This window comes from Ictalurus furcatus, chromosome 17, assembly GCF_023375685.1.
Source record: "Ictalurus furcatus strain D&B chromosome 17, Billie_1.0, whole genome shotgun sequence".
NCBI lineage: Eukaryota > Metazoa > Chordata > Actinopteri > Siluriformes > Ictaluridae > Ictalurus > Ictalurus furcatus.
Genome location: NC_071271.1, coordinates 20,382,575 through 20,402,574, shown reverse-complemented (window position 1 = coordinate 20,402,574; position 20,000 = coordinate 20,382,575). Strand labels below are relative to the sequence as shown.

Genomic DNA, 20,000 nt, shown 5'->3' with positions numbered 1-20,000 from the left:
AGTGATTCAACTGTTAAGCATAACACACAGCACTGGAGACAGATATTGGATGAGGATGCTTTGCTGGGCAGAGGTGAACAGATCTTCGGTTTTGTTGTCACACAGCTGGATTTCATACCAAGAAAAGTGTACAGAATGTCCTTTTCTTTTCCTTATTTCTCTGAACCCCCTATGCAGATTTGTAAGCTGCTGTGGGAGGCTGGAAGGAAAGTTGGCCAATTTGTAATTGGCTGAGGTGTGTCACTCAAAGCCCATCGATCAAGCCTTGCTTATGCTTAGTCCATACATTTACATTTTATTGAACACTGCAGATATATTACATATATATATATATATATATATATATATATATATATATATATATATATATATATTTAAAAAATGGTGAATGGGTAGTGTGTGTGTGTGTGTGTGGTGGAGTATAAAATTTTCTACTAGGCAAGCCATTTCACCAAATCTGAGAAAGAAGACAACACAGGAAAGGCAGGAAGAAGGAGAATGAAAACAAAATGGACTTAGCAAAAAGATACAGGAGTCTTTGGAGCCTGAAAGAGTGGTGTGCCATAACAGACTAGAAAGAGAACTCAGAGAGATTAACTTCTAGCAGCTTAGCTCAGAAGGTAACGGATACCCTTGTACCAAAGTAAAGCAACTACTGCATTTGTGTGCTCTTTTGGTGAAAGAAGAACAATGTCTCAGCCTTTTGAGGTAGACACCGCCTGAAATAGGAGATGGACAACAAGGTGGGACATTTCAACACCTTGGGGTGAACACAAAAAGGGAAACATGGTGAAAACTATGTAGCCATGGACACACAGGTTCATCCGGAGTGGAAGCCAGGTGGAAAGGCAAGAAGGAACAAGTGGGTGATCTGGAGTCTTTTTGCGATGGTACCTGAAGACATGCCAGAATCTCTACTGAAAAGTCTATACAGGCTCTCTCCAGCAAGAGAGCTTTTTGCATGAATCTTGTGGCACTGAAGCATCCACCCCTGGTGATCCCTGGGGGAGGAAATGCAAGCAAGTATGTACACATACATTTCCACAAACAGCTACCTCAGGCTTGCTGTACAGGATGTCAGATGTTTACTCTCGACATTCTGTCCTCCAGCTCAGTCTTGCAGTGGGTGCTGGCGTGGAGTACTTGTCACTCAGACATAATGACAGAGATTAGAGAGTGGGAAGGCAGAGCGAGAGAGATAGAAAGAAAGCGAAGTGAAAGAGCAAGAGAAGTTGCTTGATTAGCATGATGACAGGAAGGCACACTCAAAAACAGACACAATCAGGTGACGCATGGAGTCGGATGAAAGAGCTTTTGAAGATCGCACAATCGAGCACACTAGAAGTTTCTTTCTCTGCGCAAGGAGTTGCGGACAGCAGGTGGGAAGGGATGAGAGCTCAACCCTCGGTGAGCGCCCATCACTCATCCATCATCTGGTTTGATGCAGTAGCCCATTTGCAGCCATTGTTTCCCTAATTTGTTATGTGGAAGCAACAGAGGAGGAGGAGGAAAGGGTCTCCAGCATACAATCATTTACCCAGGCACAAATTACATAAGACAGACAGCATAATTAGACATATAGATAAACAGACAGTCACAGATTGTGTAGAAGAAGAGATTGAAATAGACCAAAGTAAACGGTCTGCTTTCTGAGGCAGTGGAGAGATACTGCGCCGAGATATGAAGGCACCAGTGAGGTGTCGAAGCTTCTCTCACATCTCACCTTAGGAGATTTGCTTTGCTCTTTCACCACCAACATATCAAATATTCTCTCTTGCCCAGCGTGGAGCCGAAAACAGTGTAGTGTAGAATGGAAAACCTGGTACAGAAAACTGGCAAGGTGGGGAGGAAATGGCAGAATTGTACCATCTCAGTGGTAGACAGATAAGCGGACAGACAGACAGACAGACAGACAGACAGACACCCTGCTATCTCTGCATTAGACCTGAAGTGCCACTAACAGTGGCAGAGAGATGATCTCCTCCATCACACTAGCCGCAAGCTAGCAGCCTCAGCTTTCACATAACTTCAGCTAGCATGCTGAGAGGATATAAAGAACTGATTTATGAGCAACCTCTAAAAACAATGGTAGGAATAAAAAGGCTTTGAAAGAAAAACAATTTGTTTAGCTTGTATGAAAGTGATGCCTTGAGGAGCGGCATTCAGGTTTGCTATGGATCTGAGAGTATCTTTGCGTTCAATACAATGTATCCTTCAAAATTACATCACCGGAAAAGGAGCAGTGTCTATAGGCTTGAGTGTACACAATAAAACTGCTGGCATAATGTACTCCAGTGTAAATCTCATGTAATTGAACTACGCTAGAGTTAATTTAATATCGCTTTTATGTGCTTGTGTGGGGTCCTCGTGGGTGTGTCACGTGTCCATTTTCTTTCCCTAAGCTAGCTTAGAGTAGTGATAGATGATCCCTTAACGGTCCCACTCAATCACAGGCTACTTAGGAAGGCTGACCGGGGCAATCAGGAAGCCCTGGAGTCCCTTTCAGCCGAGCCAGAGGGAGGGTCACGAATCCACCACAGTAGCTGATTAGCTCTTCATACACTTCTAGTTTCAATATAAAAATGAGTGTGAAAGAGATGCATTGTGCACAGTGTTTTATAAGAGTTTGGGTAAAATCGGCTCTTCTGTGGGACTCCGATGTGGCAGCCTGGCGCCGAGCCGCCTTTGTTTTGCTAATGTTATTAACGAGTTCACTTAAGTGTAAAAGAGGAACAGATTTGACTCAGGAGGGGAATTGTGAGGGGAGAGGGAATTATTCACGAATGTCTGTGCTCCTCATGCCGCGTGTTTAAAAAAATGCACAGTGGTCAAAGGCGACATCCTGAGGGGTCGAGGTTTGTTTCCAGTACTGAGGGCCTTAATTTATTTCCTCTGGCTTTGATGATGGCATTGCTGCCAGTTTTACACAGCAGTAGGAGAGGAAAGGTCCATTAACTGTTCCTCCAAGCTAGGCAAGGGACAAAGCAATGCTGGGGCTAAACTGAGACTATCCGCACCAAACAAGGCCTCCTTCTCTCTCTTTCTCTCTCTCACAATATTTTCCCCATTCCTTCTGTCCTGGTCTTCTCCAGCTCGCCATGATCTAGTGTATAGTGTTAACAAGATCCAGCATCCTCGAATGCCCATTACACAAGTCGGTGTGTGTTTTCGCACCAATTAGCGACTTGCTTTTCTTGCCTGTGGAGGTGACAATGACCTGTCTCTGACCATGCGCTTGGTATTCCAGTACTGTATGTGTGTTAGTGAGTTTTTGTGTCTCTCTTTCATGTTAGCACTCTCGAAAGAGCTTTCTGCTCACCCGCAACGTTCATTAGCTAGCAGCATTATTATTAGCGCTAGGTGCATCTAGCTGCGGGCATAGATAAAGACAAAAGGACAGATAAGAGCAGCACTTAAACAACCCAGCCCACTGAAAGTTTACACATCTAGCAATCGTTCTTGCAAAGTACAGGCTCGATCCAATATCCCAGAAAAATATACAGGTTTAAAGGCAATTAAATTAACGCTGGTCTTTTCCTGTCCACATTGGCACAATGCTCTTCTTTCCTGGCAGTGCTGCTGGCAAATAATTATTTCCCCCTCTCTCACATTCTGTCCCATCCCTTCTTTCATCCCACCACCACTTTCACAACTGAGATAATTCCGTATCACATAATCACACCCCCATTTTTTTAGTCCATTTTAACTTTATTGTTCTCGCTCGTCCTCGAGAGGCATTGGCTCCTTGTACCTTGGTATGAGAAAGACAGAGAGAGAGAGTAATAACCCAAGAAACTAAAAAGGTGGGGGTGACAGATAACTCTCTGTGGAGCTGGGAGAGAAGTCTCTGTTTGCCATTCTCACCAGGCACATGTGAATGAGTGGACAGGCACACAGGGTTTTTCTTTTAGTTCTTGTTTGAGGCTCTGAGACATAAAGGCGCGAGAAGAGTGTGAAAGGATAAGAAAAGCACACAAAAGAGAAGAGAAAGACTTTGTGAGGGGGGAAATGGCATTGAGCTGCAGTGGATGGTCAAGTGCTTGAAGAACTAGGGCTCCTCCAAGTCCCACGGCCTTTTTCAACATGGTCCCAACGTGTTCTCTAGGCTCTTAATTAAAATCCAATATGCCTCATGCCTGGCAGCCATTGTTCCCTGGCCATGGTTTTTCACTCGAGAAGCTTTGTTGGCTGCTTAATCTTGCAAGAAGCTCCAGGTCAAGAGGTCAAGCTGAGCCCCTGACCACCATTCCTTGAGAGTAGATGCAAGACTCTCTGTGTTTTCCTTCCTTTTCTTTCTGTTATTTTTCTCTTTCTCCTTCCTCTCTTCTTGCCTCTCTCCATCCCTTTGATTGTTGATTTCAGGTCTCGCCCCCTGGAACGAGAAAGGCTTTTGGATTTGGTTTTAATTAAGTTTTAAAAGACACTTCCCTCGAAAGAGAAGATTGAAGGATTTTACGATGGAGACGGCAAGACTGCATTTGGGATTGAGCAGACAAGTGGGACAAGATCAGCCTGCACAGCAGAAGAAAGACAGGAAAGCACATTTTCTCCTCTTTGGTCTCTCCTGTGCCATTCTCCCTCTTCTATCTCCCTCTTCTGTGTTGTGGAGATACCCTCTAACCCTATCTATTCCTTCACTTCCGCACAGCAAAGTGGGGTAGATAAGCAAAATGGGACTTTTTTCATTATCAATCTGTACAGATTGATCTGGACTTCCTGAGATTCAAACCCCATATCCTGCGAAGCCAGTATTGGATCGGCGTTGAGCTGCGGGCAGGCAATCTGCAGGTTGTCCGGCCGCTCTGTCTAATGATCAATAGTGGCATCTGATGGTATAAGAGACCTTCCTGCGTCACCTGTTTATCAGCCTAAGAAACCAAATGCGATGTGAAAATGAAGTTTATCTTATCTAGAAGACTGGAGGTGTCAAGAAGAGGTACGTTTATTTCCTTGGTGTTCTGTTTTTGTCATTCTCATACAAAATAACCTAGGGAGTATTAAAGACTCTCTCTCCCTCTCTCTCTGAATCCCTCCTTCCCTCTAGTTAATGGGTTCATACACGGCCGACCGTGTCCCCTCGACGGATACCCCTAGACGTCCTTGTTAGACACTTAATTAAAAGGCTTATCACAGTGAGACATGCTGAGACACTCCAGCAGGAGCCTGGGCATCAGAGATACAGGCTTCACTGCCCAGCATCCATCTATTACTGCTACCTAAGCCTCTGTCCAACTAAACAGTGTGGGTGTGTGAGACAGTACTGAAAAAGATGCATCAATAGAGAAAGAGATGGAGGAGAGAACACGCTGTGTTATTCAGAAAATATTTTTCTATGGAAGATAAAGAGTGATGGGAAGGAATGGCAAAGGGTGTGGAAGGGAGATTGTATCAGCAATCATATTTCATACTGGATATTAATGTGTGGGTTGTGTTGGAAAAACATCTTTTCACTTCCCCAGCCAACACACACACACACACACACACACACACACACTAATACACAGTGTCCATTATCTACATTATGATCCGTTAACTGTCAAAGCTGGTGGCGTAAAGAGGGTCACTAAAAAGATCCCAAATGAAGTGTTTAACTTCATCAAAAGCACAAGCAGGCTGAGGTGTTAAAGAGGGAGTTTGGAAAATTAGGAGGCAGACGTCCCTCCCACAGCATTCTTGTGCAGGGACGGACTGAAACTGACACACAGGAACCATATGTCCAAGAAAAGCAGTCAATGGGCCAAGCCAACTGGAAGGACAAAGGTCTTTTCACCCCATGTGGACTGAGAAACCGTGCAATTCCACGCTGCCAACACACAACACAGAACCAGTCAACAGGAAGATAGAGAGAAGGGGATGGTGGTGGGGGGGGGGGGGGGTGTAGCGAGAGACTGACAGAGAGAGTCCTTTCCATCACATTAACTGAAAACAATCCTGCCTCACAGCCTCGAGGCCCCTTCTCCATCCATTTCCCCCCCCATTTCTTCTTCTTCATCTACCTCTTCGCTGGCTTTCCAAAAGCCCCTGGAGATTTTCTCCAAAGCTCTCCGGCTCTTCCCGTCGGTCAGAGACTCTGCTAATAATGTCACGGCCAAACTGCTGAGATATATAACGGTGGATATCACGGAGCAGCTCCTCCTAAGCTCGAGCCAGGGGTTTCTCCGGGGACGCAGCATCGCATTTTTTTTAAAGGCCGCCATAAACTCAGCAGCGATCATAAAATAACCGTGGGCCACGATGAATCCCAGAGCGGAAGTGTGCACAGGGGGAGAGGGATGATGATGAAAAGCAGGAACAGAGTTGTTGTGCAGGAGAACACTGGAGGAAAGACTAAAAAAATAATAATAATAATAAAAAAACATGGCTAAGTAAAGATGTAGTGAGGAGGCAGCACTGCCTGAAAGTTCATGGAGATCCTGGGGGAGAAATAGATCATGCATGTTTTCTGGCACTGCAACGATTAATATCAGGAGAGGAAAAAAAAGGTCAAACTTGACTGGAAAAATGCATCAGTATATCATAGTTTCTGGCACGGGCCATGTTTCATACATCACAGCGTGCTGGGTAGCGTTCAGTCGCCGTCACGCCACAGTGGACCATGTTGTGTGTTAGCGAAGAGTGATGGAGTGTCCTACTTAAAGGTGAGGTGTGGAGGGAGGACACTGACTGACCTACAGTGTGTGAAGAGTGAAGTTGTACCTCAAAGATTTGCATTAGCACCGCAAATCAGTCGGCTTGCAGTTAGCATAAGGTTACTGACTCCACAGATCACTTGTTTTTCTTCTCACACCTGTGAGCCATATGCTGGTCAAAGGAAAGTTCATGACCTGACATTTACGTTCTGTATTTCCTCCACCTGACCGCCGGCAACACAAAACAAACCCGGATTCTTTCTCCAACGACGCGGCTTCCACTTTTCTTTATCCTTTATTTCCGCTTCTCTGGACTTCGTGCTTAATAATTAAACGATTAATTAGTTCTCTCATTAATCATTTGTTCATTAATCAAGGAGTGATTCTTCTAGAGGAAACGTACAATCTGAAAGGGGGAAGAAAAAAAAAACCTGACTCTACATTTCAGCGTAATTACACACCTTTACTAATCAACGTTAACTTAATGGAGTTTCAGGATTTTTTTTCTTTCTTTCTTTTGAACTACACAAATCAGGATGTATGATTTTTCCAGTGTTACTTTATTTTATTTTAATCAACAAATCATTTAAAGAACATTTCGAGACTATAAAATTAGGTATAATGTATAAATGATTTTAATTAAAATGTTTGTTTGTTTTTCTCCCCCCCCCACCCCCCACACACACACATACACTTTGAGGGGAAAAAGAGCAGGCGTTGTGGAAGATGAAGAAAACCACAAGCATTGATTAATCTGTGACTGCTTGAAGGATGCCTATACTTGCGCGTTGGCCTTTTAGCAGCCGATGGAGACTGCTTGCCATTTCAGATGGGCTTTTGTTTGATTTCATGCTGCTCGATTGGGATTCAAGGTCCACAGAGGTGGGGTGAAGGACACGTTAAAACAAGTAAAGAGACCAACAAAGAGCACTCGTGGATTATTTTATTGTAGTTAATTATCTGCATTGTGAATGCTCTATGAGGAACAAATACAGTGGGGGAAATGTTGAACATGTCAACATTTTTTTCAGTAAATATATTTCCAATGAAGTTATTTACATGAAAGTTTCACCAGACTTTGGTATTAACTCAAGAAATCCATACATATAAAGAAATCCATACATTAAAATCTATAAATGAAGTTATGTGTAATACAGAGGAATGACACAGGAAAAAAGTATTGAACACGCTACCTGAAATGCATTTAATACTTAGTGGAGAAGCATTTGTCTCTTCCTGTATGAAGAAATGAATGGACCGCATTATTCAGGTGTGATTTTGGCCCATTCTTCTAAACATATTGTCTTTAAATCTTGTTCAGTTGGATTAAAGTCAGGTGATTCTCTGAAACCAACTGAGAGTTTCCTTTTCTGTATGCTTTGGATCGTTGTCCTGCTGGAAGCTCCACCCACGTCTCATCATCATCATCCTGGTGGATGGCAGCAGACTCTTCTCAAGAATCTCCCGGTAAAGAGCTCCATTCATCGTTCCTTCAATTATATGAAGTCTGTCAGTACCATGCGATGAAAAACAGCCCCACACCATGATGCTTCCACCTCCAAACTTCACTGTTGGTTTAGTGTTTTTAGTGTGATGCGCACTGCCATTTCTTCTCCAAACATGGTGTGTAGTATGACAGCCAGAAAGTTAAATTTTGCTCTCGTCTGATCAGACTACGCTCTCCCAGTATTTCATAGGTTTGTCCAAATGAGTTGTAGCAAACTTTAAACGAGCTTCAACATGCCTTTTCTTTAGTAATGGAGTCTAGCGGGGTGAGTGTGAGCAGTGGAGTGCATTGCCTATTGTTTTCTCTGTGACAATGGCACCTGCAGCCTCCAAGTGTTTCTGGAGCTCTTTCCGAGTGGTCCTTGGGCTACTCTTCTGACTATTCTTCTGACTCCCTGGTCAGAAATCTTGCAAGGAGCTCCTGTGCATGGCCGGTGGATGACGGAGTGATGTTGCTTCCACTTGCGGATAATGGCCCCAATGGTGCTTACTGGAGGATTCAGAAGTTTTGAAATATGTCTGTATCCGAATCCATCAATATGTTTCACAACAATAATGTTGTGAAGGTCTTGGGAGAGCTCTTTGCTTTTACCCATCATGAGATATTTCTTGTGTGACACCTTGGTAACGAAAAGCCTTTTTATAGACCATCAATTTACTAACCCAGCTGATATTAATCTGCACAGATAGGGGGTATAATTACTTACAGATTTCAGCTGGTTCCTTGCCTTGGAGAACTGCTTTTTCGTAGTGTGTTCAATACTTTTTTCCTGTGTCATTCCACTTTATTACACATAACTTTATTTATGGACTTTAATGTTGTGAATTCCTTATATGTGTAGATTTCTTGAGCTGATACTGATGTCTGGTGGGAAAAAAAAAAAAGGCAGAGGCAGAGCTTCAAGAGAAAAAATACCACATTAAGTTCAAAATCTGCAGAAAGCACACTTTAACCATCTGTATGTTTATTGAACTTGTCCCTGAAATTATTTTCAAAGATGCTCCATGACACACACACAAATACACAGCCTCAGCTCGAACACGTAATAAAAATAAATAAATAAATAAATGAATAATAATACTACTAATAACAATGACAGAGCAGGAGAAGAAAAAGGATTAATTATAAAACATACTTTTTCGGTTGAGCAGAGTCACAGGGGCCTCTACTGGGCTCAATTAGGAAACGTAGGTCACAAATCCCATGACTAAATTAACTGACACCTCAGGGCATTGAGTCTGACGTGTGGGTGACTCTGTGTAAGCTGCATATTCTATTGTTTTCATTCACTATGTCTTTAAGAAGAAGTGGGATCGACTCAGCGAGTAGTAGAGGGCTCTGTTATAACGTGCTCTTTCTATTGTCTTTATGGATTTTTAATCGCCTTGTCTTATTTATCATGCTGCGTATTTTTCCTCACCCGTCGTTTACCCTGATGTCTCTGCCCGAGGAACGGTTCAGGTACAGACACAAAGTCTGGGCTCATTCATTTATTTATTTTTTCTCCATATTCATTTGTTTTTCTTCGCTCCGCAGCGCGCAGCATCCATCTCGTGTCGAAAGCAGACGCTGCTCTGGATTTCAGATCATAGGGCAGAGACGTTTATGCAAACAGCGCACAGAGCTAATGATCTAAAAGCGTTGTAAATCATACTGAGAGACTCACACCAAGCAGAGAACGAGAGAAAGAGAGAGCGCTTCGATAGGCTTGTCCGGATAGCACCAGGGGGCACGAAATGACAAGATGGGCTCAATCAACATCATGTCAAGACAGCTCACTGATGTGTACAGACAATCTTTTCCTCCCCCTTCCTCTCCTCCTTTAGCCTGTGTTTTATTTATTTATTTATTTATTTTTGCGCTGAGATTCCTTCAACTGTAAGAGAGGCTGCTTTGGTCCAAAAGTGGAGGTGAGATGCGAGCCACAGAGTAATATCATTGGGCAAAATCCTGATGGTGTAACGTCTGAGAAAATACACACCAACAGTACACATGAGCATGACGTATACAAGAGCAGTTAAGTAAGAATTAAAAACACTCTGCGGCATGCTGTTATAGGAAAATAATCAATGATGGGGTGGTGCAAAGCAAGTTACTGTTACCACTTCAAAGCTGATTCTTTTCCAATAACAGCAAGTATTTTATTCCTCTTATACCACAGCAATTACGAACACTAATGACGTTTATTAATTAAAGAATTACTTGACATTATTATCCATTTACAGTACCGTTTAAAGTTGCGTGTCAGTCTTATAAACATCAGCATGCGAATCATGTATATGTAACAGTCTATAGTTGTGTGCACCTGTGTCCTCTGAGCCTGATGTGGAGAAGGGCGGATGATGTGGCCTGATGGTGCGTTCCGTGTGACTGACGGTGTGACGACATAATTGGAACAGTGCTGCGACAGGAACGAGAGACAGAGAGATAGATGCAGAGAGGGGACAAACCCGAGGGTGACAGTCCTGCTGAGGAACGGTGATTAGAGCTCCATCAAAGTGTCTTCGTTTGAGTCCTCAATCTGTCAGGGACTCGTCCTACGCCTTTAAACCTCCAGCGGTGATGTGGGCGTGTCCACATGTCCGTTAGTCCATGTTATCCCTTCCTGCCCTCCTCCTTTGTTCCCCCCTTCTCTCTCTCTCTCTCTCTCTGTCTCTCTCTCTCTCTCTCTCTCTCTCTCACTCTCCATGTCCATCTTCTCAGACTGACAGTCCCAGTCCATCCCCTGTAATTTTCAAGGCCAGAGATAGACAAACTGGGATGAGAGATGGAAAGAATGAAAGAAGGGAGGGATGAAAAACAGAAGACGATTGCAGTAAAGCAAAAGCGTGGAGAAGGCAAATCGGTCACACTGTAGATAAGTCTGAAAAGGAACCCTGGGAGGTATTTAGTGGGAGAAAATTGACAGTGGAAGTGCACCACAGTAGGTTATAACCAAAAAAATGGACAGAGGGGTGCAGATGGATGAATGGATAGAAGGTGGATTGAAGGAATTGAGGAATTGTGAAAACGTTCCCAATTGGTGCCAGGAAACCAACAAAGAAGAGGAGTGTGAAAGAGTGGCTAGGAGGATTAACCTCCTGTGCTTACAGTCCTCAAAACGTGGTTAGCCTGCAATTTAGACATGAAATGACAGAAAAAAAAGAGCAGGACAGCATAAGAAAGGCAATGGGGAAATAAGAAGCAAGAGATGAGGACAGAAAGTGGAGGAGAAAAAAGAAAGGGATGATGTGTGCCAGGTTAGGAGAGGGCACATGTAGACGCAGGTGGCTTGTTTAGACTACTGGAAAAAAAACCCAGAAGACTCTTGCTTATAAGATCCAGCGCACTCTTCAGCAAAGACCCTAACAAATGCTTTTTTATATCGCAGCTTAACACACACTCCACCCGGCCGCCCACACGCACACGCACACACTCCCACAATGAGACTGAGACAAAAGGGCCTTCCACGGTGAAACAAAAGGATAATAATTCCCCAGTGCGAAATTGAGCTCGCTCTCTCCAGCTCGGCTTTAGCGGCCTTATCTAAAGCAGACACAATTCATCGCTTTTAGGGAGCGCAGCCTGCTTATTTTCCAGCGAGCTATTTTTTTAATTTTCTCTTCCTCCCTTCTGCACATCCATCCATCTCACTCTCTATCTATCTGTCCACAGAAATGAGACCAGAGGCGGAAAGAGGGAGCGGGTCATCTGAAAGCGGGGGTCTGTAGGGCAGCATTTGCTGCTTTTTTAGCACGTTGTTGAATTATCAGCGTGAGCAGTGGGCAGCACCAGGGCGCATTCTCCTGAGAGCATGGCGGCTAAGCGTAATGGATATAAGGTTGGGTCAGCCTCTCTGGCTAACCACACCATTAGAGCTCATAGCACTCAGGGTGGCCATGCTGTATGTGTGTCTACAGTATGTGTGTGTGTGCGTGTGTGTTGAGTTGCTGCCTAAAGTCTTTTTCTCAAACAGTGTTCCCAGTCTTTAGTCAGAATAGCAGTTGGGTGTTTGAACGAGGTGCTAGTCAACAGTATTGACATATAAATGGGGCGGGACTTGGAGGGAGCTTTGATTGAAACATGTGTGTCTTGATCCCTGGCTCCTTAGGTAGTGAATCAGCATCTCGTGTACTGGAGTCAGGGTACAGGTAAGGCTCACTACACATTGAGACACTGATGACTCAATTTCCGGCGACATGACTATGTACTCGCGTTTTATTTATTTAAGTTTTTATATATTTAAGGTTTATATGTCATATAAATTTGTTAGCTTAATCACATGCATTTCTGTCATGGTACGTCAAGCAGGATCGCAGGCATGCTAGTGGATTTTTTTAAAAAATCATTAAACGCTTAAAAGTCGTTAGACTGAAACGAACCGTATATAGAACATCAAATAAATGTAAAAATCACTAACGTAAGTAATCATTTGAGCAATAATAACAACAATAACAAGCTACTTACATTTGTAGACGGAAGTTGTCAGAGTTCGTCCACCCTTGTATTTTCGAGCTTCGGTGCTCCCTGGTTTTTGCGGTGCATTGTGGGATTATTTAGGGAGCGAAAGTTCCAGTGCACTGGAAGGATTTTGCGATTGAGACGGCCCTTAAAATGGCCCTGATCAGTGCCCTGACTACTGAACTAGGGAGCTGGTTGAGACACACCCATCCCCATCTCATTTACATATAACTTCTACTTCACCAACACATCCACCCTGTTTGATGGACAGCCTGCGAATAGTTAAGAACCTTCTACTGTATTCAATAAAGCATAACGAAGCACTTCTGTTAAGTAAATAGGGTGATCATTTTAACAATATATCAATAAATTAGGTCAATATACACTTTTCTGAAAGCATTTTGGGTGTCAGAGATATTTCTATAATACTGACTTGGCATTGTAACCCACTGTAGCTGATAGGCCATAAAAAGTTAGTATACATATTAAATAAAAACACGACAGACCACGCTGTTATAGGAAAATAATCAATGATATTGTGGTGTGTTGCAGTCTAATGCAAAATGGAGTTACTGTAACCAATTACAGTGCGTTCTGAAGTGCTGTACCAAAATTTTTTATTAAATTATTATAGCCTTTTTTTAAATATGACTTTTTATCAATTTCTAGTCACATTTAATATTGTGTAACATTTGTGAGACAAGTTGGTTCCTGTTATCACTTACATTACAGAAGCTGTAAATGGTCGGTCCCTCACCATCCTCGAAGTCTATTATGTGCTATAAGCCCCTCCTCTTTTTGTGATGCATGATGGGACAGTTTAGTTCAAACACTGACCATTGCTCCACACTTCATTTAGATGACCATTATACAGTAGTCTGTCCATTTCATGTAATAGGAACTCAAAAATCATCTACAATAGTAGATTTTTCATAGTTCATATATGCAATCCTAGGCCTTATAAAGTCAGTAGTGTTTTTTGTTTTTCAATAATAATAAAGTATCAGGATATGTGGATTGACAGGCACAGGGTACATCTTGCACTGTCGTAATCTTCTTGGTCTATCGCTCATCCCTTTAGGATATATATATATATATATATATATATATATATATATATATATATATATATATATATATATATATATATATATATATATAAAATCACACGAGTCATGTAGATTGAGCTGTATTTTTGAAATAGGTGACATGTTTAAAACAGCGCACGGCTGGTGGTGATCACATGTTTGGCAGACGTGCTGCAGTGATGAAGAACATTTCTGCTCTTTAACATTGTCACTGGCCAAATAAACACTGGCCACGACACAGCACCGAATAAGGTCAGACCTGAGATGAATATTCTGATTTATAGCGGATTGAAAGGAGCAAGTACGAGCCAACAGTTTACATTACTGCCACACACACACACACACACACACACACACACACACACACTCACTCACTCACACGCACCATCAAGTCTCTCTTTCTGTGCCGTCTCTGGTGATACTAGCCAGTGAGGGATCATTGCGAACATCTGTCCATCCGTTTTGCTCTCAGCGAGTCCTCTGATGGACCCCGGGCTCTAAAAACAGCATGGAGAAATCAGGGAGGAAGAAAAGCAAAGCTGTTTAATATGGCATGCTCTCGTCCACTGCTGCACTTAGCTCGGCCCGTGTGTGTGACTAAAAAAGCAAAGTCACAAGTCAAAGTAGCTGGTAAATGCACCCTGCAATTCCCACAGCATGCCTGCCCTATTTACGAGATGACACAACCCCCTACCGCATACACAAACACACACACACACACACACACACGCTCTGCCCTGCTGCCATCTAGGCCTGTGAAATGATCTTCCTTTTTTGAAAAATCCGGATTAAAGTCTGACAGGCCAAGTGCGCTTTGACCTTGTTACTAAAGGGAGGGGAACACACACACACACACACACACACACAAACACACACACACACACACACACACACACACGAGAGGCAGTCCCATATAAGCTATGACTTTCTGTCCTTTTAAAATGTCCTCTTTTGACATTCTTTGAATGTACCATATTGTAGGTAATGTATAATTCTCAAAATTTTGAACTGGTAGCATTGGTGCAAGAAAGTGGTTTAGCGAAACGCTAAGTAAAAAGAGTTAGAAAGTGGTTTAGCTAACCGCTACGTGAAGAGTTAGAAAGTGGTTTAGCTAACCGCTAAGTGAAGAGTTAGAAAGTGGTTTACCTAACCGCTAAGTCAAAAGAGTTAGAAAGTGGTTTAGCTAACCGCTAAGTGAAAAGAGTTAGAAAGTGGTTTAGCTAAACGCTAAGTAAAAAGAGTTAGAAAGTGGTTTAGCTAACCGCTAAGTGAAGAGTTAGAAAGTGGTTATCTAAACGCTAAGTGAAAAGAGTTAGAAAGTGGTTTAGCTAACCACTAAGTGAAGAGTTGGAAAGTGGTTTAGCTAAACGCTAAGTGAAAAAAGTTAGAAAGTGGTTTAGCTAACCGCTAAGTGAAGAGTTAGAATGTGGTTATCTAAACGCTAAGTGAAAAGAGTTAGAAAGTGGTTTAGCTAACCACTAAGTGAAGAGTTAGAAAGTGGTTATCTAAACGCTAAGTGAAAAGAGTTAGAAAGTGGTTTAGCTAACCACTAAGTGAAGAGTTGGAAAGTGGTTTAGCTAAACGCTAAGTGAAAAAAGTTAGAAAGTGGTTTAGCTAACCGCTAAGTGAAGAGTTAGAATGTGGTTATCTAAACGCTAAGTGAAAAGAGTTAGAAAGTGGTTTAGCTAACCACTAAGTGAAGAGTTAGAAAGTGGTTATCTAAACGCTAAGTGAAAAGAGTTAGAAAGTGGTTTAGCTAACCACTAAGTGAAGAGTTGGAAAGTGGTTTAGCTAAACGCTAAGTGAAAAAAGTTAGAAAGTGGTTTAGCTAACCGCTAAGTGAAGAGTTAGAATGTGGTTATCTAAACGCTAAGTGAAAAGAGTTAGAAAGTGGTTTAGCTAACCACTAAGTGAAGAGTTAGAAAGTGGTTTAGCTAAACGCTAAGTGAAGAGTTAGAAAGTGGTTTAGCTAAACGCTAAGTAAGAAGAGTTAGAAAGTGGTTTAGCTAACCGCTAAGTGAAGAGTTGGAAAGTGGTTTAGCTAACCGCTAAGTGAAGAGTTAGAAAGTGGTTTAGCTGAACGCTAAGTATAATTTCTGTGTTCAAGGTAAACTCACAGAGAAATCTCCAAATCGTCATGTTAGCATAATCTAACAGTGTAGTATTTGGATGAATATGTTCTTACACAAATGCAAAAGTGATTGATTTGACCGAGCATGTCTGACAGCTTCACTTACTAGACATCGTTAGCCTCACGTAACTCCTCACGTAGCTCTGAAACCTGTGGCTTATCAAACTGTCACACCGCACCTCTCTAACCTCTCGCGCTTTCATCAAGCTCTTCCCCGTCAGGAGCGCTCTCGTGTAATTAAGCTGCTAAACCAGCGTCTAAGAATTGGGTAATTCAGCAAAGAGGAATTATTCCAATTTGAAATGAGTCATTAACCAGCACTGATGTGTTGTCTGTTTTTTTTTCCCCCAGAAAATAGATTTGGATTGCAGTGAATCACTCCTACGGCACAAGCTTATTCGTGTTGTGATGTATGCGTATATTACACGATTTACATTTTTGGACTGCTGTCACGGTGGATCAGTCGACATGTCTGTGGCTGGTGTTTATATTTTGAGCTTGGCATATGCATCCTCCTGGCTTGGATAAGATGCGAACATACTGGAGAGCTCAGTGTGAGAGATAATATGGACGCGTACTTATTAATGGGATCTGGTGATTACGCAAAAGGAAGAGAGTCAATGTGTGAACTCCGCTCAAAGCCCCGCTGCTGTGATGAATTATCACAAGCCGTAAACGTTTAGATGGAGCAACGTGCTTTCAATTGCAATCGATGCTTATACAGTGCTGGATTCAACGTGCAGAATCCCAAAAGCACAGTACAATTAGAGAGTCCAGGAAAAGACTCTTTTTTTTTTTTTTTTAAAGTGAAGTGAATGGCAAGGTGGGAGAGGAGAGGAAACAATGTCTCTCTCTCTTTTTTTTTATTTAAAGAAAGCTTCAAAAATGCACGAGCACGGCTGGTTTAGTTCTGTATGGAAGCACCACCTCGTAATCTTCAAATATTCTGTTCAGCACACAGGCACACGTTTACACACCTTCAGATGGGATAAGGAATATCTTTCACCATTGCACTGCTTTTTCAGCTCTCTTTCTCTCTCTCTCTCTCTCTCTCTCTCTCTCTTTCTTTCTTTCTGCGTGGAAGACTGCAAGATCAAGAAGGCCTGTTCAAAAATGTGCACCAGCTCAAAAGAGAGTTACGCCTTCGTATGTGTCGGAGAGAGATACAAAGAAATCGAAAGAGATGGAGAACGGAAAGACAAAGAAGAGAAAGAGAAAGACAGAGATGGAAGTATAGTGGTATGTGTGTGGTGGTGGTGGTGGTGGTGGTGGTGTTGGGGTGGGGAAGGGGGTGTTCTTTGCAGTGTCCTTCGATGGAGTGGATAATTGAGTGCGGCCCAAACACTGTCAGCTAAGCTCGGAAGCCCCCTTTCACTGGCGAGAAAAAGAAGCCGCGGGAATGATCGAGTGAAAGAGAGCGAGCGGAGAGAAAAAAAAGCGAGATGGAGAGAGAATGGGGAGAAAATCCCGTTCTCCCTAGAGGGGCGGGGGAAGCCGCTATTGAAAAGCTATTAAACTTGCATTTAGCAGGATTGATTGGAAATGAAGAGGCCTATTAAAAGCGAGGGACAGGAGGACAATGGCTCGGCTCTGGACGCCGTATGTTGCCCTGATTTCACCCCCTTTCACCCCTCATCCCCTCTGTTTAAACACCCTAACCCTAGAGCTATGGGTTTGAGTGGGCTTAGGGCAGAGTGAATGGGCCTGGCTTTATCCTCCAGTCTACTATTTAACCACACAGTAAAAAAGAAGGAGGGAGAGAAATAACAAAACCAAGGGAAAGGCCGTTTTCTTTTAAGACTGCCAATACCCCCCCACCACCACCACCTCTTTTAAACTTCTAAAGCCTAAACTCTCGGTGTCTCTGAATGGATTTGTTACCTCAGGCTGGTTGCCATCTTTCTGGATCCGGTAGGGGTTTGGGAGCTCCAGCGATGAGAAACTCACAGCGAGGGAACAGCCATATTGACACTCTGTGTGGGTTTGCTGTATGTCAGAGTTAGAAAGAATGAGGAAGCCTTAGGACGGGAAAACACAGTAACTAGTATTTTGGTTGAAATTGGAGTTCTTGGTAAAAAAAAAAAAACACAAAAGAAAAAAAACCCACAAACAAACAAACAAAAAAACCTTTTCACGTGTTTTATCTTCCGACAAACTGACCAAGCTCTGAAACCCTCTCAGGTGTAGAGGAAATATGGTGTAAAAAGCATTACAGGACAATTTTGGCTGGTTCCAGAACATCCCTTGCTTACAAAATCTATGGATACGCACCTAACATGACTGAATGCAACAACCATTAATGCTTACTGCTTAACAATTACCATAACTATAATTGTTGGATATAAAAACTAAAACTAAAAATGGTTATTTTTGTGTTGTAGCGGCGCTTCACATTATCATTTTTGACTAGCGCCAGGGCCTCTGTCCTTTTCCTCTTGAAATATTTTGCTTTCATGATTGACTTTTTAAAACCAAGCCATGTCATCACTTTGCTAATCAGAAAATGAAACCCTGCGTTCCAATTGGCTATCCACTATCCATACTAAATAATAACCGAGATTAGAATTAGTGTGTCCCAAATGGTAGTATGTCGAAATGCGTATCCCAAAGGTACCCTGATGGTCTACTACTTCTGCTAGATTTTAGAAGTGTGGATCCATGGACATTTATTTTTTCCACAACTCCTTGTGTGATGGAGGAGGAGTTGTGTGACGGTTCGCTGTGAATGATGTAAATGTGGAAATGAAATGTGGAAAAAATAAAATCAAGGGAATGATAAATGAAATGCTGTAGTGTAAATTATATAAGGAATTAATGCAAGAAGAAAAGCTGAAATGCACCGAGGAGTTTGTTTTACGGTGACCGTGTTCTCTTCGTGCTAGTATGTCCTAATATTTGCATATTCTTTTAATACACACTTGAAGGGATGTACTTTTTCTTCACAAAAAGAGTACATACTTTTAATACATAGTATATAAGTATATAAGTATGCCACACATATTGGGACGCAGGGGATAAACCACAACATTGGATCTGCTACAGAAGCTGATATGGTTTGTGTTTAGAGTTGTTGTTGTTGTTTTTTTTAACATTCCTTAACTTTGCTAGTTTTTTTTTTTTTTTAAGTATTCGGTCTGGTCTGCTGAAATACTTTGCTTCGTCCGCACCAGGTGACAACCCCTGGCATAATTTGTTCAGTTTGCCTTTGGGCACAAAAAGTGTCACTAAAGGATTTTGTAGATAGTTTCCGAAAAGTAGACGTTTCAGAAAGGGAAATCCTCCGTTACAGGGTTGTATATAGAATCTTTTTCTCCCAGAGGAAGAAAAAAAAAAACCTTTTTGCATCCTAGTATTAAGCAGTATTGCTTCAGTGCAAATTAGAATTAGTTTAGTAAACATATTATAATGTGATTCCACTGGAGGATTGGGAACATGTATAATTTGAGAGTAGAATATACAAAAGACTGATAGAGACTGAGAGGATCACGAGCAGTCCAGCCAGGACTGAAAGCAGGTGCTACTCCCTCCCACCCTCTTTCTTTCCTTCACCCTAGTCTCTCTCTATCTCTCTCTCTCGCTCTCTGTTTTTGCGCACAGCTGATGGCCCTCATGGGATGCCAAACACTGCTTTGATTGTTTAACATCCGTTCGTACAAAAGGCGCACCACCCCCACCTACAAACCGAGCTAGGGACAGGGTGACAGATTCCACAGCTCAGTAGGGCATCACTCTCTCCATCAGTCCACCATATGGACAGAGGAAAGAGTTAAATAAGTCACGAACAGCTGACACCCAGCCTCCCTTGTTCAGCGCGGGAAACCAAAGTGTGCTACAGCCTGAGCCCTGAGAGAATAATGCAACATTAGCCGTGCTAGCATCAACCAGATAGCCCCCTGTAGAGCGTGCCATTTCGCAGTGATATACGACAGGCTTTTGCGGCTTCACTTATATCCTCCAGGCAGCCATTTCCACAAGGCAAACCGATGCTAGCTGGATGTAAAAAGGCAACTTCCTCCCGTAGCGCGGACCTTGAGTAATGGTAGTCTTTTGGCTGATGTGTTTCATCGATGCTAATGCTAGCACAGTAGGCTACTGGTGACAGAGGAGTACGAATACAGATGGGCCGGTGTGGTTTTTTTTTTTTTGCTGATTCTGCTCTAACTTGGTAACGCGCTCTGTGCCTGCCTGTCCCTCTCCTCCTGTAA

General features: G+C 42.6%; 1 protein-coding gene across 1 annotated transcript in view; it reads left to right on the top strand.

Annotated features, from left to right (window-relative positions):
• The window catches only part of kirrel3l (kirre like nephrin family adhesion molecule 3, like), a 49,461-nt gene that overhangs the window by 8,990 nt on the left and 20,471 nt on the right, over positions 1-20,000 (top strand). The gene's annotated exons all lie outside the window — the stretch shown is intronic.